Below are 23,648 nucleotides of genomic sequence, written 5' to 3' on the forward strand. Positions count from 1 at the left end.
AACTTTTTATATAATGTCTAAATCATAATATCTACGACTTAAGAACGGGGGTCGCATGTGTATTCAATTTGCCTGACTTTTACGCGCTATTTTCGAGAAATTTTTTCAATTGCCGCCTCTTCGAAAAGCGAATGATGGGGTGGGGCAAAACAAGGTCAAACATCACGCGACTTAACTTTCTCGCACCTGTCAATTTCACTTTATAAACGTTAACTTAAGACACTTATTACTTCCTCTCCCCCTCGTGGTTAGGTCGCGGGGTTTTTTTTCCCCACTTCGTTTCCACCTTCACGTCAACGCTTCAGGGTTCAATCTTACCTTCCTACTAAAACTTTTCTTTTTCTTTTACACCTCCAAACGCCCGGCCAACGTTTTTTTATTTTTTAACCAGGTTGTTTTGATCTACCATACACACACACCTACAAACACCCGGGCAGCGCCGGGTACCCTCCCCCAGTTATACATAAAGGCGTGTACGAACTGCAAGCACTTGTGCCCCCACGACGTGAACACCCTTGACAGACCCGACAGGCTGCAAAGTCCCACCCCCACACTGTAGAGATCCCTAGATGTAAAAGATCTTTATACTCCAGTAGTTTCTTCCCCAGAACCGTTAGACTTGTTTTTCTTTTTTTTTTTACTTGTTTTTCTTTTTTTTTACTTTTTTCTTTTTTTTACTTGTTTTTCTTTTTTTGTTTTTCTTTCTTTTTTGTTTACTTGTTTTTCTTTTTTTTTACTTGTTTTACTTTTTTTGTTTTTCTTTTTTTTGTTTTCTTCTTTTTTTTACTTGTTTTTCTTTTTTTTACTTATTTTTCTTTTTTTACTTATTTTTCTTTTTTTTACTTATTTTTCTTTTTTTTACTTATTTTTCTTTTTTTTTACTTGTTTTTCTTTTTTTTACTTATTTTTCTTTTTTTTTACTTATTTTTCTTTTTTTTTACTTATTTTTCTTTTTTTTTACTTGTTTTTCTTTTTTTTACTTATTTTTCTTTTGTTTTACTTATTTTTCTTTTTTTTTACTTATTTTTCTTTTTTTTTACTTGTTTTTCTTTTTTTTTACTTGTTTTTCTTTTTTTTACTTATTTTTCTTTTTTTTTACTTATTTTTCTTTTTTTTTTACTTATTTTTCTTTTTTTTTACTTATTTTTCTTTTTTTTTACTTGTTTTTCTTTTTTTTACTTATTTTTCTTTTTTTTTACTTATTTTTCTTTTTTTTTTACTTATTTTTCTTTTTTTTACTTATTTTTCTTTTTTTTACTTGTTTTTCTTTTTTTTACTTATTTTTCTTTTTTTTTACTTATTTTTCTTTTTTTTTACTTATTTTTCTTTTTTTTTTACTTATTTTTCTTTTTTTTTACTTGTTTTTCTTTTTTTTTACTTGTTTTTCTTTTTTTTTACTTATTTTTCTTTTTTTTTACTTATTTTTCTTTTTTTTTACTTGTTTTTCTTTTTTTTACTTATTTTTCTTTTTTTTTACTTATTTTTCTTTTTTTTTACTTATTTTTCTTTTTTTTTACTTGTTTTTCTTTTTTTTACTTATTTTTCTTTTTTTTTACTTATTTTTCTTTTTTTTTACTTATTTTTCTTTTTTTTACTTATTTTTCTTTTTTTTTACTTGTTTTTCTTTTTTTTACTTATTTTTCTTTTTTTTTACTTATTTTTCTTTTTTTTACTTATTTTTCTTTTTTTTTTACTTATTTGCTTTTTTTTTAACTTATTTTTCTTTTTTTTTTACTTGTTTTTCTTTTTTTTACTTATTTTTCTTTTTTTTTACTTATTTTTCTTTTTTTTTACTTATTTTTCTTTTTTTTTACTTGTTTTTCTTTTTTTACTTATTTTTCTTTTTTTTTACTTATTTTTCTTTTTTTTTACTTATTTTTCTTTTTTTTTTACTTATTTTTCTTTTTTTTTACTTGTTTTTCTTTTTTTTACTTATTTTTCTTTTTTTTTACTTATTTTTCTTTTTTTTTACTTATTTTTCTTTTTTTTTACTTATTTTTCTTTTTTTTTACTTATTTTTCTTTTTTTTCCTTGTTTTTCTTTTTTCTTTGTTTTTCCTTTCTCTTTTCCTTTCTTTCTCTTTTCCTCTTTTTCTTTCTCTTTTTCTTCTCCTTTATCCTCTTTTCTTTTCTCCTTTTCTCTCTTTTCTCCAATTTCTCCCTTTTCATCTATTTCCGTTTTCCATTATTTCTTATTTCTTCTCTTCTTCCTAATCCTCTTTTTTTTTTTTTTTTTTTTTGAGATAGAATCGCCCAATTTTCCACGAACTCTGGCTCCTAATAAAGCTCAAAAATCGATTATCTCTGTCCTTCATTTGCACTGTATTCAAAATTATCTCCCCTGAATGTCCCATTTCAAACAGGTCACAGATGGCAGCGTATTTACACTTACATTCCTAAAAAAAAACTTTGCAAATGTCTGACCTTTCTAAACTTTTTTTCTTACATAGGCATAACCACTTATCAAGGCCAGAGACCACTCGAGGATAAGGGTTAAGAGTGTACAGTAGTCAATTGGACAATATACTAATCGTTAGTAATGGAAATTCGGTAAATTTGTTAACTTAAGTGCAACGGCTCATCAAGAACTTGTTTACATTGGACTTGAAGACAACCAGATTGTAGTCAGCTGGAAAGCAGGAAAACGGATGATAATTCCACAGGTGTGCAGTTCTAAGAAAGAAGCTTTGCTCATGGAATCTATGTTTAGGTTTTTTTTTTTACATCGAGGTCACCACTTATCAAGGCCCGGAAGCCACTCGGGGATAAGGGTTATTGCATGTAACCAATGGGACAATATCGTAGCAATCGTTAGTAATGGAGATCTGATAAAGTGTCTTACTTAAGGGGCGGTTCAACAGGAATTTGTTTATGTTGGACTTGAAGACATCCAAGTTGTAGTCAGGTGAGAAACAGGCAAACGGAAGAGAGTTCCACAAGCGTGCACTTCTGAGAAAGAAGCTTTGTTCATGGAATGTACGTTTTGATTTAGGCACAGATAAAGAGTGGGGAAAATTAATGACAGTGGTTTCAGCCAGACGGGTGTTTCTCGTGAGAGGTTGTTCCCATAGTTGGTGGATTTTGTACTCATGGTTGGTGAATACATTTTAACATGCTTAAAGAAATAAACAGTAAGATGAACAACATCTTGAAATTTGAAATATAGACCTTTCCTCATTTCTTCATGAAATAAAAGTTTGGCACTTCTGCAGTATATGAACGGCGGCCTCTTTGCAGGCTAATAGAGCATTGTTGTCAGCCACGGAGCATTGTAAGGAATTCGAAAATCTATGGACGAAGTCAGCTAGCAACAAAGTGAATCTATATTCACATGTTTGCGAGCATGATAAATGACGTCATAGGAATTTACTTAATGTAATATCGAATTAAGTTTTGGGAGTTGAGATCGGAGGATCGAAGATAGAAGATAGACTCCTCTGACGCTGAGAAAGGGAAGGGAAATCGTCAGGATAATGTAGCGTGGTCTTCGTGTTTGTCTTTTAAACCCAGGTACGTAATTTTGTCTTGTCATCAACACAAAGAATATTGTCCCCCCCCCCTCATATATCATATATATCATAAACATCCACTCTTAAGTATATAATGTAATTACACAAACAACCTTCATCCAACATACACGCACATATTGGTCCTTTACGTTTTCTTGGTCCTCTCTTCTACGCTCCTCCTGCTACTTAACATCATGCTCTGGGTATACAACACAAGTACTATTTTTTTTTTTTTTTTTAAACAAACATCTCCATACATACATCCCAGTACATTATTTTGTTTAAGAGAATATCTACAATTTGCAAGTGATGTAGATTTTTTTTTTTTTAAATTGTAATCCTCTACGAAATATGTTAATGCCTTTTGTGTTTGGATGTACATTATCATCTTTCCGCACAAATTTGAAGAAACGTTGATTAAAGATGGTGATTAGTGATTATTCTGATATTGCTAAAGTAAAAAAAAATTCATTTATCGATATTAAAACAATAAAATTTAAATAAATTCCAAGAAGTGACATTGATTTGAAGAACATTTAGCTGATAATTTATCAGTTCATTATCTGGTTTCAAGAATTAAATTGCTACTCTTTATTTTCATTAAAGAAATTTGTTTTATCTATATAATGAATTTAGATGTATGTCTGTCTGCTTTGCTTTAATAATCAAGTATTTTTTATGAATACATTGATTATTAAAATTGAAAATAAAACTAAATGAAAAAAAATTTACTTTTTAATGGACAAAAAAAAATTATTTCCTTAATATTTTTTGACTCTTGGAATTAATCCAGATGCACATAAGCATTTCAACAAATTTAGGAAAAAGTGGACTAGTTTACTTTTACTTAACTGGTGCTGCCAGATCAGGCTGTCTGAAGATATTGGCTTCCTGAGATGAAATGCACCTAACATTGATGTTTTTTGTTTTTTCTATTCTCTTTTGCAAAACTTTTTTTGTGTTCTACAAAAACAGACCCTCTTTTTTCCTCCCTTTTTTTTTGTTTCCTCCCTATAATGACGGGTTCTGCTGGAAATGTTTCATTTAAATTATTTTGTTCGAAAAAAAAGCAAAAACAAGTTCACTTTATAAAATAAAAATTTACGGACCATTCTTGATTGAATTTTTTATGCGCCTTTAACAAGTTAAAATAGTTCTTAAGGGATCAACAATGAGTCAAAATTGAAAAAAAAAAGTCGTTATACATTTTGTACATTCATCTTAGTTTATTTTTAATCATTTCATATGTGTGTCACGTTGGTACAGTGGTAACGTCACCAGCTTTGAATGTTACAGTTTCAGTTTCGATTCTAGCATTTTGTTTTTTTTACTTTTGAAATCAAAACTCTATGATAATATATACGAAATCTAATCTGAACAAATTAAAATAACATATTTAAACGTATTTTACGACTGGGAAAAGCTCTCCCCCCTACCTTCTAGTACCTAATAAATTTTTTGTCAATTATAAATCGACGTCTGAAAGTTCATAAAAAATATCTGACCTTCCCCAAAAAATCAGTTGGGTTTAAGAAAAAATGGATTGGTTGACTCCAATTCTTTGAGGCAGAGTTATTTTGGGTTTCAGATTTGTTACTGCATAAATTCTTATTACATAAAAGGGAAACTGATTTATCAAAAGCTTCCCATTTTTTAGAAATTATTATTAATATGTGAGTATTTGGCAGCGTGGTATATGTGAGTTGGTTTACCTTGTTCTTGTTAGTGCATGTATAGTTTGAAAAAACAAAAACGTTAAACATTTTGTACATTCATCTTAGTTTATTTTTAATCAGTTCATATGCGTGTCACGTTAGTACAGTGGTAACGTCACCAGCTTTGAATGCTAGTTTCGGTTCTAACTGATGGCACCCAGATATTTTTTTTTTTACTGTTGAAATTACGACTATAATAATATATACGAAATTTGGACAAATTAAAATATCATATTTAAGGATTTTTTACAACCAAGCAAAGATAGGTAACAAAGCTCCCCCCCCCTTCTAGTAACTAATAAATTTTTTGTCAATTATAAATCGACGTCTGAAAGTTCATAAAAAATATCTGACCTTCCCCAAAAAATCAGTTGGGTTTAAGAAAAAAAAAGATTGGTTGACTCCAATTCTTTGAGGCAGAGTAGATTTGTTACTGCATAAATTCTTATTACATAGAAAGGAAACTGATTCATCAAAAGTTTCCCATTTTTTAGAAATTATCATCAATATGTGAGTATTTGGCAGCGTGGTATGTGTGAGTTGGTTTACCTTGTTCTTGTTAGTGCATGTATAGTTGTGAGTTGCATCTCATGCTTGTTCACCCGAATCGCTAGTGTGTCAGAATGTGTGCACATGAAAAAAAAGCTTGTATGCAAGTCATTGAGTTCTTTATGCTTTGTTTCACTCCGCTGCGGTCGATGCTTTCCAGATGGTGTGTAGAAGATAAATATGTGTGTTCTCGGCTCTGACATTAAAATGAGACAACAAAGGACCCTGGCCTTCGGGTCAAGATCAAAGTGTAGTTCTTTATTCTCTGATGCCCCCGGTCATCCCCCTACTCAGAGGTCACCTTCCTACCCCCTCCATCCGTTGCTTTATTTTCTCCCACCTCCATTAAGGCGACTTCCCCAAACCCCATTAGGGATGCTCTGCTTGTTTTCGGTTCCCCGGAAAACAGTGGGGGATCTAGCCACATAGAATAGTTCAGGGGGGGTCTTACTAACAACACATTAGTAGTTTTTTTCCTTATTTTTGAAATGAACATTTTCATTAGTTTTTTCCCACTCCACGAACATTTTATGCCAATTAATTCAAGAACTCTTTCTAATGAAATCGAACTTTATTTTCTCACACATACACACACACACACACACAAAAAAAAAAAATGCACACACAACATACAGAAATGAATATACAAATTGTACATAGTTAAATTTTACATTGAACGCTGGGGTTATTAGTTAGATTAGGATCCACAGAGTGATTGAGGTATTTTGGTAAATGTTGCCAGTCAAGAGTAAGACTTCAAAGTCTCATCTGTTACGTAGTCAAAAAGACCCTGTACCCTCCCCCTCCCAATTTCTTGTAGGGCCTTGTGCCTAATTTTGTTGAATTGAATTTTTTGTACGTTTTTTATGTTCAATTTTTTCTTTCTCAATAAAATATATAAACAAGATCAAAGTGTAGTATCTGTTCTTCAGATGCTGCAAGCTATGACTCGCTATGACTAGCAAAGACCAGATGTGGGGGCAACCCCACATGCCTGACCTTTAACCAGCTCCCATTTCCCACCTCTCGGGAGCTGGTCCCCTTTTTCCCTTCCCTCTCCCTTCACTCCTCACATTAAAAATCGGCCTTGTGCCTAATTTGCTCGGTGGGGGAGCAAATAAATACCATCTGTTCTTCAGATGCTGCACTTCAATTTCTTGTTCTCTGTCAGTGGAGGAGAAATTCTTCACGACTGAGACAATTTTTATTTTTGTTCTTCTTCTCCACATTAAAAAACGACCCTGGTGTCTAACTCTGTCCCGTGGGGAGACATTGTAAATAGGAACAAAGGACCGATTTACATATATATAAACAATATATTTATTATTAACAGTGGAAAAAACGTGTATGTGTGTGTGTGTGTGTGTGTGTGTGTGTACATGTGTGTCTGTGTACATGTGTGATCAGGCATAGTTCTGAAATCTTCTTTGATATTGTTGATGAAATTAATTCAATTGTTCATTGCAGTCCATTAATTTTATGGTGAAATTAACTTCAAATATTTGCACATGTACAGGTGAAAAATTGTTCTTTACATGCGTGCATTTTTTAATTTTAATTTTTATTTTTAGCGAAGCGATATCACTTGCATTAATTGTTGTGTCGAGGTGAAAAGATAAAGAAATAAAACAAAAGTGGAGAAAGAGAGATAAGGAAAAGGGGAAATTAGTGTCGCTCCCCCCCCCCGATAATTTTTCCATTGTTTTCCTTTCACAATTTGTGTCTGTGTGTTTGCGCCACATGCGCAAACCTAATATAAGCAGTTGTAATACTTCCTATAACACCCCCCCCCAGATAGCCAGAGAAAACTAAATGAAATTAGCGTGTAGGTGTAGGGTAGCATATAGGTGAAATCTGGAGCAAACTGATTTTGTTGACCAAGTCTTATAGGAGGTTCTTTTTTTTTTTTTTTTTACATAGGCATCACCACATTATCAAGGCCAAGAGGCCACACAAGGATAAGGGTTAAAGAGTGTACAGTAGAAATTGGACAATATAGTAATCATTAGTAATGAAAATTTGGTAAATTTGATAACTTATATGGACTGGCTCATCAAGAACTTATTTACGTTAGACTTGAAGACAACCATATTGTAGTCAGCCGGAAAGCAGGAAAACGGAAGACAATTCCACAGGCGTGCAGTTCTAAGAAAGAAGCTTTGTTCATGGAATCTACGTTTAGGTTTAGGCACAAAGAGTGGGGGTAATTATTGATAGTGTTTACAGCTAGACGAGTGTTTCTTGTGAAAGTTTGGCGAGAGGGGACCATAGATTGAAGCTCAGTCGAACACTTTCCATGAAAATAACGATACATCAGAGACAAACTCGCAACATCTCTTCTGTGAGATAGAGGTTGCAAGGAAGAGAAAAGGACATCTCCTATGAGGCTACGAAGTCTATTTTGAACTCTATCAAGGCAGGCCAAGTCCTTTCTAGCAGCTCCTGCCCAGATGTGGCAACAGTATTCCATCCTTGGACGTACCTGGCACTTATATAGATAGAGAATTGCATCAGCAATGAGATATCTACTGGATCGATAGAAAGATCCCATCATTTTTCCAGCGGCCTTGGCAACAGATTTGATGTACGTGTTCCATTTAAGATCAGGAGTAATTGTCAAGCCCAGAAGCTTGTCAAAACTTGAGGCCTCCTGAAGACGAGAGCCATCCATTTCAATTGATGCCAGATGTGGATCAGAATGTTGATGATGTAAAGAGAGAAGCTTGGTTTTAGATGCATTAAAAGTAACCAGCCACTCCTTTCCCCATTGTACTACGTGCTCAAGATCAGAGGAGAGAGAATCGGAGAGAACTTGGTCGTTTACTGTCTTAGATGTGCTACCATAAACGGTAGTGTCGTCAGCATAAATGTCTATAAATGATGTAAGGATGTGATGTGGAAGATCATTAATATAGATCAGGAAAAGAGTTGGGCCCAGGATGGACCCCTGAGGGACACCAGCATTAATACTGTGAGCTTCTGATTTTTGCCCCTCAACTACTACTCTTATGAACCTATCAGAAAGAAATGATTTAATAATTGAGAAGACATTTCCAGCTATACCATAGCTAGAGATCTTGTGAAGTAAACCTTTATGCCATACCCTATCAAAGGCCTTAGATATGTGAAGAGATATGACTGGCAACAGTATTCTCTCAATTTACACTGACTTCTTACTTTCATACGTGATGAAGGAATACACTATTCCCTGGCAAAAGAGGCAGTAATGTGTTGCAGAGAATATTATCATAATACAAACATATATTACACTACCCTCCCCTAGAAGGAAGTAATGACTGGAAGAACGGTCTCATGACAGTAGAACAGATACTACATTATCTCACTCTCACCACCACCACCACCAAACTAAAAAGATAGTACACTAATAGATAATGCAATAATAGAACTAATAGTTCGGCTTAAGACAGACCGATACCAAATCTCCATTAGTAATAGACGTATCATACACCACAATCATGTTGACCCACTGGTCCGTGTTAGATCATCAAAGTTAAGCGGCCGGTTACCAAATGGTTGACCATTTGAGAATACTAGGTGCCGTATGTATTCAGATATGGGTGAAATATGGAGAAAACTGATTTTATTGACAAGGTCTTATGGGAGTTTCTAAATTTACACTGACTTCTTACTTGCACATGTACGTGTTACTTTTGGGGTTTGAAACGATTTTCATTGGTGGAATATACTTTGAGTTAACATGTTTATGTGAAAACTTGATTTTGGGGCGTGAAGAGGAAAGCGGTGGAGGGGGGGTCTGTTATCATTCCTATAATACAGTAGTAGTATTCTTTATGTTTATGTAGAAGTAAATTTGCCTTTGTAGGGCTAACATTTGATTTCTATACGAGATGCATAGATATTCTCATTTATATCTCCAACGTTATTAATGAAGAAAGTAAGAACATTCATGTTAATGTCCCATCCTAGTTACCCGGCCCAAGGACAGACTGATGATCTCCCCTTGTATTTGAGGAGGGCCGCTAGGGGTCGGAGGGAAAACAGATTGTTCCCGACTTCTCTTCGAGACAAGTCGCACCCGTCGGTACTCTGAATAAACATCTTTTCCATTTGCCACATCATCGTCTGGATATTATTTATTTCACTTTAACAATTCATTTTCTGCTTTCAAATTGAACAGTAGTTCATCTAGTCTGGTGGAGTATTCAACTTTGTGCTGTTACGAAAGGCAACATCGCTTGGAGAAGATTCAACATTCTGTGTATACAGAGGGATTTTATTTGTGCTTCAAATATTGTTATTTTGAAAATTTGGTCAGGGCTTACTTAACTCTTGGACTACGATGTCATTTTTACACACATTGACTATGATTCGTGTGAATTTTTTCACATCACATAAAATCAAGTCTTGGTTTCAAGTCTGGGTTTCATTCATTGATTAATGCAGTTTAGGACAAAGAAGAATTCCATAGTCCTTGAAGACACCATTGTTGCAGTTGTTTGTAATAGAAAAAAACATAATATTTGCATGCACATGTCTCAGTTTCTTTCCGTATATTTTTACTTTATTTTTTTTAAAAAGGAATTTAACGTTACGTTTAATACCTACGGTATTTCTGTTTATAATAAATAAGAAACTGCATTAATGAAAATATATTATGTATATTTTAAAACTGGGCTACCCCGTGCGATCTGCTAATTATATATTATTTCACGACCACCTTAATCTGCTTTCGATTAACTTTATCTGCTTTTACAAAAGAAACGATTTTGAAGAAGGTTTGTATGTGAGTTATGCAGTATTTTTCATTTTTCTCCACCCCTTTACAGGGCAAAAAGAACAATTGTAGGGGTGGGGGGTTGTAGAGAAAACGGTCTTGGGGGTCTGTTCGATGTGACTCTATGGTGAAATCTCTGGAGAAAACTGATTTTGTTAATCTGGTCTAATAGGGGTTTCTAAGTTTTCGATCTCAACAACAGGTGACCCGAATGTGAAACAAACACACACGACTATAAGTCAACGAATCTGAACGTTTGCACTGGCTTATTACTTTCACATAGACATGTTACTTTTCGGGTTGAAGCCGGTTGTCATTGGTTGAAAATATTTTGAGTTACCACGTTGATGTGAAAACTTACTTGATTTTTGGAAGTAACAAAAAGAGCAAATTGAGACGAAGCAAAGGGGAGGGGGGGGTTAGAAGAAAGAATAGCAATGAAAGTCATTTGCTTTTTAGTTGGAACTGTTTCCTTTTATGCACTTTTGTTTCGAATTGTGAATTTAGAAGAAAGAAAGAAGGGAAGAAAGAAAGAAGGAAAGAAAGAAGGAAAGGAAGAAAGAAGGGAAGAAAGAAGGAAAGAAAAAAGGGAAGAAAGAAGGGAAGAAAGAAGGGAGGGAAGAAAGAAGGGAGGAAAGAAAGAAGGGAAGAAAGAAGGAAGGAAAGAAAGAAGAGAAGAAAGAAAGAAGGGAAGAAAGAAGGGAGGAAAGAAGGGAAGAAAGAAGGGAGGAAAGAAAGAAGGGAAGAAAGAAGGGAAGAAAGAAGGGAGGAAAGAAAGAAGGGAGGAAAGAAGGAAAGAAAGAAGGGACGAAAGAAGGAAGGGAAGAAAGAAGGAAAGAAAGAAGGGAAGAAAGAAAGAAGGGAAGAAAGAAGGAAAGAAAGAAGGGAAAAAAGAAGGAAAGAAAGAAGGAAAGAAAGAAGGGAAGCTCCTAGATCTGACCTTTACCCCTGATGTGAGATGGAACACCTACATCAAATCCGTTAATTTTAATGCATCTAAAACCAAGCTTCTATCTTTGCATCATCAACGTTCGGATCTCCATCTGGCATGTTTTGACCAGCTTCTGGGTCTGACCTCTACTCTTGATCTAAAATGGAACCTGTACATCAAATTTGTTGCCAAGGTCTCTGGAAAAATGGTGAGATCATTCTACCGCTCCAATAGATATCTCACTGCTGATGCGATTTTCTATCTGTACAAGAGCCAAGTACGCCCAAAAGAGGAGTATTGTTGCCACATCTGGGCAGGAGTTGCTAGAAGCAACTTAATCCGCCTTGATAGAGTTCAAAATAGACTTTGTAGCCTAGTTGGGGTTGCCGTTTTCTCTTGAGACATTGCGAGTTTATTTCTGCTTTATCATTATTTTCATGGCAAGTAAGTGCTCGTCTGAGCTCCAATCTATGGTATCCCTCGCCAAACTTTCACTAAAAACACTCGTCTAGCTGAAACCACTATCAATAGTTTTTCCTACTCTCTATCTGTGCCTAAACCTTAATGTAGATTCCATGAGCAAAGCTTCTTTCTTGGAACTGCACACCTGTGGAACTCTCTTCCGTTTACCTGCTTTCTAGCTTACTACAATATCATAGTCTTCAAGTCCAACGTAAACAAGTTCTTGATGAGCGATTCCCCTTAAGTAATCCAATTTACCGTATTTCCACTATTAATGATTACTACGATATTGTCTCATTGACTACTGGCCCTGCCGGTGGGGCATTAGAATACGCCGACTGCCTCCCTGCAGAGGGTAAAAGTCGCTCAATGGGGGTCCTGGATATGACCTTAAACTATATCCAGTGGTGAGGCCCCAGCTCGTGGGCTTTGGGGAGTGTGGAGCCACCCTTTAATTACCATTGCTCCCAGGTCCACTCTGACCCGAAGTGGTAGTACCTGTTAGGGTCCCAACTATGGGTTAAATAGAAACCGACGTGAAAACAACAAATATATTCTATTAAAAAAATTTTTCTTCAAAATCTTTGGATTCGGCATTAAATAACCCGAAAAGGGTTGATATGCCGTAAAACAAAAACAGCCTACCAACCATTGACTACTGTACACGCATTAACCTTTATCCTTGAATGGCCTCTGGGTCTTGATAAGAGGTTACTCCTATGTAAAAAAAAAAAAAAAAAAAAAAAAATCGGTAATCGTGTTGTATATTCACTGCGGCCAGTCATTCAAATGTGCTTTTTCAGTGTATATAATTGCAACATCTACTTTTGTCACTTATCTATGATGTGTACACACTGGTAGGGAGGAAAACACAACACAGCTGATCTATGAAATAATATTTTGTTTTCTTTCACACCGACAAGTTTTGAATTTACAGTTTTTTTTGTTTTGTTTTTTTTACACGGTGGTCACCACTTATCAAGGCCCGGAAGCCACTCAGGGATAAGGGTTATTGCAAGTACAGTACGTTAGTGTTATGACGAGTGTTTGATATAAGTGAAGGCTGTGAGGGTGGGGTGGATGTTTAGCAGTTAAGAATTTTCCCCACTCTTTATCCGTGCCTAAATCAAAACGTAGACTCCATGAACAAAGCTTCTTTCTTAGAACTGCACGCCTGTGGAATTCTGTTCTGTCTGCCTGCTTCTCTTCTAACTACAACTTGGATGTCTTCAAGTCCAACGTAAACAAATTCCTGATGAACTGCCCCCTTAAGTACACACTTTAAATATCCACACTAACGTACTGTACTTGCAATAACCCTTATCCCTGAGTGGCTTCCGGGCTTTGATAAGTGGTGACCACCTTGTAAAAAAAAAAAATTTAAAAAATCACACTCACGTCACTCACTCACATCTAGTAGTTATGCCTAATTCACTTGTCCCCCTCGCCAATCTTTCACGAAAAACACCCGACTAGCTGAAACCACTGTCAATAATTTTCCCCACCCTTTATCCATGCCTAAATCAAAACGTAGATTCCATGAACAAAGCTTCTTTCTAAGAACTGCATGGCTGTGGAACTCTCTTCCGTTTGCCTGTTTCCCCCCCCCCCGAATTCAACTTGGATGTCATCAAGTCCAACACAAACAAATTCCTGATGAACCGCCCCCTTAAGTAATGACACCTTATCAAATCCCCAATACTAACTATTACTACGATACTATCCCACTAATTAGTGTACACACAATAACCCTTATCCCCGAGTGGCTCCTGGGTCTTGATAAGTGGTGACCCCCACTTAAAAAAAAAAGAATATGTCGGCTTGTTCTCCCTCTGTGACCAATTGATCTGCTTTCTGTTGTGTTGATTTATATAAACATTCTTTTCACCCTGGAATTTTTAATTTTTCCCACTGAATATTGTTTGAAATCCTTTGACCGATATCCTCTCACATATTTCTGGTCTAATTATGCATTCCTAATAGACGATGCTGGAAAGTCCCATATTCCTTACATAGAATCAATCTGTGTGTGCAACCCTATCAAATGCCTCTCTTCCTAGGGGCACCTGGCAAATATCCAACAATATTATCAGAATTGTGAAGAAAAAATATTAGAATCGTTCCATCACTACTAGCTACCCTAAAGAGCTGTGATACAGCGAAACAGTTTGTAGATAACTAAGAGACGTTGCGAGCCTGTCTCTGCTTTATGGTTATTTCCATGGCAGTTGCTCGTCTGAGCTTCAATCTATGTCCCCCCCCTCGCCAAACTTTCACGAAAAACACTCGTCTAGCCAAAACCACTACCAATAGTTGCCCCACACTCTTTATCTGCGCCTATACGTAAATGTAGATTTCATGAACAAACCTTCTTTCTTAGAACTGCACGCCTGTGTAAACTTGCTTCCGTTGGCTTGCCTTCCAGCTGAATACAATCTGATTGTCTTCAAGTCCATGACCTTAAACTATATCCGATGGTGATGCCGCAGCTTGCGGGCTTTGGGGAATGTGGAGCCACCCTTTAATTACCATTGCTCCCAGGTCCACTCTGACCCGGAGTGGTAGTACCTGTTAGGGTCCCAACTATGGGTTAAATAGAAACCAACTTGAAAAAAACAAATATATTCTATTAAAAAACATTTCTTCAAAATCACTGGATTTGGCATTAAATAACCCGAAAAGGGTTGATATGCCGTAAAACAAATGCAGCCAAATCAAGTCCAATTGATTAACCGCCCCCCCCCCTAAGTAATCCAATTTACAAAATTTCCACCACTTATGTTTACTACGCTATAATCACATTGACTAATGTATACCCGTGAACCCTTATCCTCGAGTGGCCTCTGGGTCTTGATAAGTGGTGATTCCTGTGTAAAAAGAAAAAAAAATAAATAGATAAAAACAAAAAAATTGTAGCGGCTATTCAAACGGAATAACTACGATAGGTCAAGATCAAAGTGTAGTATCTGTTCTTCAGATGCTACTCTTCAATTCCTTGTTCTCTGTCGGTGGAGGAGAAATCCTTCACGACTGAGACAATTTTAATTTTTTGTTCCTTTTCCTCCACATTTAAAAACGACCCTGGCCTTGATAAGTGGTGATTCCGGTGTAAAAAAAAAAAATAAAAATAAAAATAAATAAATAAATAATAATAATAATAATAATAAAAATTTAAAACAAAAAATTAAAAAAAAAAGCTGTCTTAAAACCATTGACCTCATTTTTAAAAAGCAATTATCTTGAGAATTGCTGAATCTAGCTCAGTGACACGAAACAATTTATTCTGAGACCCGTGTTCGTGTGTTTGCCACCTGCCACATGGCACGAGTCAACTCGGTAGTTAATCTCGTGCCAAACACGCTGTAGAATATATCTTCGGTAACATTATACGGTGCAGAAATAATTTCATGCTTTAGAAAAATAGAATGAGGGGCATAGATCAGTTGCTTCGCTTATCCGCATAACAAGAAATTACACCGAAACGAGTCCGGCGGTCATGGCGGCCGTTTTGTCAGAAAACTCTTCCTCTTCACAATCGTAGTTCCTATTTACAATGCCTCCCCACGGGACAGAGTAAGACACCAGGGCCGATTTTAAATGTGGAGGAAAAGGAACAAAATATAAAAATTGTCTCAGTCGTGAAGGATTTCTCCTCCACTGACAGAGAACAAGAAATTGAAGTGTAGCATCTGAAGAACAGATACTACACTTTGATCGAAACGAGTCCGGCTCCGGCGGTCATGGTAGCCATTTTGTAAGAAAATTCTTCCTCTCCACTATCGTGGTTATTTCCTTTGAATAGCTGCTACAATTTATTTATTTTTATTTATTTTTTTTTTTTTTTACACAGGAATCACCACTTATCAAGGCCTGGAGGCCACTCGAGGATAAGGGTTAATGGGCATACGTTAGTCAATGTGATTATAGCGTAGTAAACATAAGTAGTGGGAATTTTGTAAATTGGGGGGGGGCTTCATCAAGAACTTGTTTACTGAAGAACAGATACTACACTTTGATCTTGACCTATCGTAGTTATTCCCTTTGAATAGCCGCTACAATTTTTTTATTTTTATTTATTTATTTTATTTTTTTCTTTTTACACAGGAATCCCCACTTATCATGACCCAGAGGCCACTCGAGGATAAGGGTTAACGGGTATACATTAGTCAATGTGATTATATCATAGTAAACATAAGTAGCGGGAATTTTGTAAATTGGATTACATAGGGGGGGGCGGTTCATCAAGAACTTGTTTACATTGGACTTAAAGACAATCAGATTGTAGTCAGCTGGAAAGCAGGCAATCGGAAGAGAGTTCCACAGGCGTGCATTTCTAAGAAAGAAGCTTTGTTCATGGAATCTACGTTTAGGTTTAGGCACAGTTAAAAAGTGGAGGGAAATTATTGATAATGTTTACAGCTAGACGAGTGTTTTTCGTGAAAGTTTGAAGGGGGTACAATAGATTGAAGCTCAGCTGAGCACTTGCTATGAAAATAACGATAAAGCGGAGACAAACTCGCAACGTCTCCTCTGTGGGAAAGAGGTTGCAGGGAAGAGAAAAGGGTATCCTCCACTAAGCTGCGAAGTCTTCTAGCAGCTCTTGCCCAGATGTGGCAACAGTGCTCCATCGTTGGACGTACCTGGCTTTTATATAGGTAGAGAATTGCATCAGGAGTGAGATATCTTATCTACTGGAGCGGAAGAAGGACCAGCGACCTTGGCAATGGATTTGATATACGTGTTCCATTTCAGATCAGGAGTAAAGGTCAAGCCCAGAAGCTTGTCAAAACATGGAGCCTCCCCAAGACGAGAGCCATTCATTTCAACCGATGCCAGATTGGCATCAGATTTTTTATTTGTTTTTTTTTATTTATTTATTTATTTATTTTTTTTTTTTTAATTTTTTTTTAAATTTTTTACTCCTGTTTACTCCTTATAAGGCATCTCGCCATTTGAATGTAAAGCACTACTAATTGGTACCAAGCCTAGGAAAGATTGCGTATGTATTATTACAGTATCAACTTTCTATTGATTATTATATATTACGAATGCACTCGTCTAGCTGAAACCACTATCAATAATTTCTCCTACTCTTTATCTGTGCCTAAACCTAAACGTAGATTCCATGAACAAAGCTTCTCTCTTAGAACTGCACGCCTATGAGACTCTATTCTATCTTCCTACTTTCCAGCTGACTACAATATGGTCGTCTTCAAGTCTAATGTAAACAAGCCCCAGTATTTTCCCAGGGTCAAATATTACATTTCCAGATGATCAGAAAGGTTCTATGTGTCAGAAAGTGCTATTTTTGGCCATTTTTGATCATTTTTGACTCCCTGGGGATGCAACGAGAATTTACCCAGGGTCAAATATTACCTTTCCAGATGTATATCTATATGATATTGCTTTTGGGTAATTTTCAGCAAAATATGTCCCGAAAAGTGCTATTTTTGGCCATTTTTGACTCCCTGGGGATGCAACGAGAATTTACCCAGGGTCAAATATTACCTTTCCAGATGTATATTTATATGATCTTGCTTTTGGGTAATTTTCAGCAAAATATGTCTTGAAAAGTGCTATTTTTGGCCATTTTTGACTCCCTGGGGATGCAACGAGAATTTACTCAGGGTCAAATATTACCTTTCCAGATGTATATTTATATGATCTTGCTTTTGGGTAATTTTCAGCAAAATATGTCCCGAAAAGTGCTATTTTTGGCCATTTTTGACTCCCTGGGGATGCAACGAGAATTTACCCAGGGTCAAATATTACCTTTCCAGATGTATATCTATATGATATTGCTTTTGGGTAATTTTCAGCAAAATATGTCCCGAAAAGTGCTATTTTTGGCCATTTTTGACTCTCTGGGGATGCAACAAGAATTTACCCAGGGTCAAATATTACCTTTCCAGATGTATATCTATATGATCTTGCTTTTGGGTAATTTTCAGCAAAATATGTCCCGAAAAGTGCTATTTTTGGCCATTTTTGACTCTCTGGGAATGCAACAAGAATTTACCCAGGGTCAAATATTACCTTTCCAGATGTATATCTATATGATCTTGCTTTTGGGTAATTTTCAGCAAAATATGTCCCGAAAAGTGCTATTTTTGGCCATTTTTGACTCCCTGGGAATGCAACGAGAATTTACCCAGGGTCAAATATTACCTTTCCAGATGTATATCTATATGATCTTGCTTTTGGGTAATTTTCAGCAAAATATGTCCCGAAAAGTGCTATTTTGGGCCATTTTTGACTGTCTGGGGATGCAACAAGAATTTACCCAGGGTCAAATATTACCTTTCCAGATGTATATCTATATGATCTTGCTTTTGGGTAATTTTCAGCAAAATATGTCCCGAAAAGTGCTATTTTTGGCCATTTTTGACTCCCTGGGGATGCAACGAGAATTTACCCAGGGTCAAATATTACTTTTCCAGATGTATATCTATATGATCTTGCTTTTGGGTAATTTTCAGCAAAATATGTCCCGAAAAGTGCTATTTTTGGCCATTTTTGACTCTCTGGGAATGCAACAAGAATTTACTCAGGGTCAAATATTACCTTTCCAGATGTATATCTATATGATCTTGCTTTTGGGTAATTTTCAGCAAAATATGTCCCGAAAAGTGCTATTTTTGGCCATTTTTGACTCCCTGGGAATGCAACGAGAATTTACCCAGGGTCAAATATTACCTTTCCAGATGTATATCCATATGATCTTGCTTTTGGGTAATTTTCAGCAAAATATGTCCCGAAAAGTGCTATTTTTGGCCATTTTTGACTCTCTGGGAATGCAACAAGAATTTACCCAGGGTCAAATATTACCTTTCCAGATGTATATCTATATGATCTTGCTTTTGGGTAATTTTCAGCAAAATATGTCCCGAAAAGTGCTATTTTTGGCCATTTTTGACTCCCTGGGAATGCAACAAGAATTTACCCAGGGTCAAATATTACCTTTCCAGATGTATATCTATATGATCTTGCTTTTGGGTAATTTTCAGCAAAATATGTCCCGAAAAGTGCTATTTTTGGCCATTTTTGACTCCCTGGGGATGCAACGAGAATTTACCCAGGGTCAAATATTACTTTTCCAGATGTATATCTATATGATCTTGCTTTTGGGTAATTTTCAGCAAAATATGTCCCGAAAAGTGCTATTTTTGGCCATTTTTGACTCCCTGGGAATGCAACAAGAATTTACCCAGGGTCAAATATTACCTTTCCAGATGTATATCTATATGATCTTGCTTTTGGGTAATTTTCAGCAAAATATGTCCCGAAAAGTGCTATTTTTGGCCATTTTTGACTCCCTGGGGATGCAACGAGAATTTACCCAGGGTCAAATATTACTTTTCCAGATGTATATCTATATGATCTTGCTTTTGGGTAATTTTCAGCAAAATATGTCCCGAAAAGTGCTATTTTTGGCCATTTTTGACTCCCTGGGAATGCAACAAGAATTTACCCAGGGTCAAATATTACCTTTCCAGATGTATATCTATATGATCTTGCTTTTGGGTAATTTTCAGCAAAATATGTCCCGAAAAGTGCTATTTTTGGCCATTTTTGACTCTCTGGGGATGCAACGAGAATTTACCCAGGGTCAAATATTACCTTTCCAGATGTATATCTATATGATCTTGCTTTTGGGTAATTTTCAGCAAAATATGTCCCGAAAAGTGCTATTTTTGACTCCCTTTTGACCACCTGAGGATGCAACGAGAATTTTTATCAAAAATCCGAAAATGTTACATTTTCTCTCCTTTTCATTCAAAATTTCAGAAAAATGTAATTAGTAAGTATTGAGAATTTTAGGAACGGACGAGGGTGAATTGTAAGGTTCAAATCCGACTAAGTCAGTGAACCAATAAATAGAAAAAGGTTTTTATAAGAATATCAATACACAAAACAAACAAATTTATAGGAGTATATATATATATATTCTTCTTCCAATTACGGGATTTCCTTGGATTTTACTTGTACAAATGGAAATTCTTTTAACTTTCTTGAAGTTTTACATTTGGATTTTACCGTCACTGGATTTTTTATCTTCCACCAGACTATCCATTCATGTGTAATCACCTTTTTCTTTACCATATTCCATCTGCTTAACTTTTTTTGTTTTCAAGTAAGATCTTTGACTTACTTGTTGTTTCATCAAATACTTCTGCATGCAAAATCCGATCCCGCATTTTGCTAATTCCCACCCTTTGGTGAGAAGGAAAGTATTTCTTCGAAACTCCGCGGATTAAGGACTATCCATTTATCTAGTGTTTCCTTTTCAGATTAAATATGCTTTTAACTCATTTCAAAGTGTTTTTTAACATATTTCATTAACTGTTTGCTCATATATATATATATATATATATATTGTTATTGTTGTTTTTTTTTCAAGCGATACATACGGTTAATATTGGCTCCGCCTCGGGGCTCATTTTTTTTATTTACTTACAAAGTCGCCCTTTGTGGTAAACATGGTCTGAGGTTCGATCCCTAGAAACAGTTGAACTACGCTGACGAGAGGTAATGACCTCGAAACACGCGTGTACGTAGATTACTGTTTTAAAAATAATAAATAAATAAATAAAAAAAAATATATATATATATATATATATATATATATGTGGGGTTAGGGTTAATGCCTTTTAATAGGAAACAACTTTATTTACTAATTCTTTTATTGCAGACTATCATCCTCGTCTATATTTTAGTTTTTGATTCACGCCGTTTCGGCCAACTATTCCTCTGGCCTTTGTCAGGTGGTAACCGCAACGGGATAGGAACTCCGAATTTCCTAACTGCATTCTCAGCAATTACTGCCTTCCATAGTTTTTGTCCTCTCACTACGTTTTAATCAAGTAAGCCTCTGGATAGAGACGTTAAATCTCTACGATTCCAGGTTAGAATTGTCTGAAGATACGTTTCAATCCTAATCGAAGCCGGCCAGAGTCTTACTTGGCCAAAAAACGTGGTGAGACGACAACAACTACGGATGGCAGTAATTGATGAGGATACAGTTAGGAGATTCGCAGTTCCTATCCTGTCGAGGTTATCACCGAAACGTCGCGAAACAGCTGAAAATTAGATGAGGATATTCTTGGCCTTCGGGTCGGGATCAAAGTGTAGTATCTGTTCCGGCAGATACTGCAAGCAAAGACCTTATGTGGGGGCGACCCCACAGATAAGACCTTGGTCAATGTAGGGGCAACCCTTCATACCAATTGTCACTATCCAGCTCCCCTACTCCCCGGGGAGTTGGTCCCCATTTCCCCTTCACTCCTCACATTAAAAATCGGCCTTGTGCCTAATTTGCTCGGCGGGGGAGCAAATAAATACCTTGGTCTTCGGGCTGGGATCAAAGTGTAGTATCTGTTCTGCAGATGCTGCACTTAAGATAATTTGTACCAGTCAATGGAGGGGAACCCTCTATACTGGGACAATTATTATTTTTGGTAACCAGAGTGCCCCCCCACTTTTTGCCTACTTTTAGGGAAGTGGTTTTTACCCCACATTAAAAACGGCCTTGTGCCTAATTTGCTTTGGTGGGGAAGCAAATAAATGCATTAAATACAATAAATAATACTCGTCTCAACGATGAATTCCAATTAAAATAATGTTGTTTTTTTTATTGGAGTGGGTTGCGATTAAGATATCTGTGTATATTCAGTTTCTTTTTTTATAAGAGTAGTCTTCCACTTTTTGTTTTTTTTACAAGTCACCACTTATCAAGGCTCGAAGGCCACTCAAGGATAAGGGTTAATGAATATAAGTTGGTAATGCAGTAATCATTAATGGTGTAAATTGGGTAGAATTTGATTATTTACGAGGATGGCTCAACAAGAATTTGTTTACATTGGATTTGAAGGCTACCCCCGGGAAGCAGGACAGCGGAAATGTGTTCCACAGGTGGGCAGTTCTGTAAAAGAAACTTTGTTCATGGAATTTGCATTTAGATTTAGGCATAGTTAGGGAGTTAGGGAAAGCATGTATGTTTATTTATATATATATATATATATATATATATATATATTTAAATAAGGGAGTAGTCACCAACAATGTGTATTGTTTAACATTATTTTATTATTCCGTGTCTTGGTTTTTCATTGAGAATTATGTTTGGATCATTGTAATAATGTTTTTAAATCATTGAAATCGTTTTTACGCGTTTCAGACGTTCTGTGAAGCGTCCTCGTCAGAAATTATTTTCAAATGTGTTGGAGATGTAAAAATGACATTTTCGTAGTTCATTTGAAGTGTTTCCAAGGGGTGGAGGCTTGTAAGTGTTTATTATTCATTGGCATGTTCAATTTTTATTACTCTTTTATTGGGCTTGTTGAGGCCGCTGACCTGGCTGTAGTCACTCTCTCTTTCTGCTAGTGTTTCTTTTCCTTTAGGGTAGGGTAGGGTGTTGTGTGTGCGCGTGTGTGTGTGTGTTTTCTTTTATTGGTTTGAGAATGTGTATACTGTTTTATAGTATTATGAGGTTATTTGCTGTGATCCGAGGTCGTTACTAATGTGTATGTGTGAGGAGGGGGGGGACCAGCTCTTCTGAAATAAGGGTAGAGGTGCTTTCATTCTATTTTGATATTTATTTTATGAATTCTTGGATTTTAGTATTGTGATTATATATATATATATATATATATATATATATATATATATATATAATAGTTGTAGCTAGTTGAGTATTTTTGTGAACGTTTGGCAAGGAGGAACCATAGATTAGAGTTCAGTCGAGAACTTGCCATGTAAATAATGATAAAGCAACGACAGGCTTGCAACGTCTCTTCTATGAGAAAAAGGTTTTGAACTTTATCAATACTATTATATGTGAAATTGTTTGTGTGTGTGTGTGTGTACATTTCCCTCCCAAACTACTCTGTCAATTTTGGGGCTACACACTCGAGATTTGACATAAGGGGTACTGAGATTTGGGAAAATCTTTGTAATCGGTTTTCAGACAGAAATTTGAATGTCAAAGGGTCGAAGTTCAATGACTAAACCTTTTAAAACTCTACCAAACTCCTCTGCCAATTTTGGGTCTAAACACTTGAAACACAAAAACTGATTAACAAACTTGCTGTAAAATTTCAAATGTTTAGACCCAAAATTGGCTGAATAGTTTGTTAGAGACCGCAAAAGTCAAATAAATGAATCAAACTTATATATATATATATATATATATAAAACTACTTTGACATACCCGGATATCTCCCACTCTGCTGTAAGGACTCTGACAGACATATGCATTAGTTTAGAGTCTTTATCCGAAACACCCTCCCCTTGACTAGAGAAACAAAACTAGAATCGGACGATCAAGCCATTATATGGTTTAGACTTAACATGCAACATAATATTAGTTACTTTTATTTTCTCTATTGCTCCCCCTCGACCCAAGACTGCACCCTAATAAACAAAGTCTCTGACAGCATAGATATCGCAGTTTCCCTCGACACTAGCGTACAAGTGCATGTATTTGGTGACTTTAAAGTCCACTACAGTAACTGGCTTGGATTTTCTACTTACACAGATGCACAACACATAGCTTCTCTATATCTCATTCCCTATCACAGACGGTTACGTTTCCAACCCGTTTCCCTGACCAGCAAGAACAACGCACAACACTTCTAGACTATAGTTCCTGATGATTGTGTAACAAATGCCCACAGTCCACTTGGGAATGCTGACCATGCAGTGATAATGGTTGAAATCGCCATAAAC

The 23,648-nt window shown here is 35.8% G+C and overlaps 1 protein-coding gene across 2 annotated transcripts in view; it reads left to right on the top strand.

The window, feature by feature from the left end:
• Positions 1 to 23,648, top strand: part of LOC145270612 (carboxypeptidase D-like) — a 293,674-nt gene that overhangs the window by 14,978 nt on the left and 255,048 nt on the right. The window contains exon 1 of one of the 2 annotated variants that reach the window (XM_080126241.1): positions 3,400 to 3,509. The exons of the other annotated variant lie outside the window; for it this stretch is intronic. The gene's annotated coding sequence lies outside the window, so the exon portion shown is untranslated. Of the gene's footprint in view, positions 1 to 3,399; positions 3,510 to 23,648 lie in introns of those variants that run through there. 2 annotated transcript variants of the gene reach the window in all.

This window comes from Euprymna scolopes, chromosome 46 (genome assembly GCF_053919585.1).
Source record: "Euprymna scolopes isolate OS-2025 chromosome 46, ASM5391958v1, whole genome shotgun sequence".
NCBI classification, from domain to species: Eukaryota; Metazoa; Mollusca; class Cephalopoda; order Sepiida; family Sepiolidae; genus Euprymna; species Euprymna scolopes.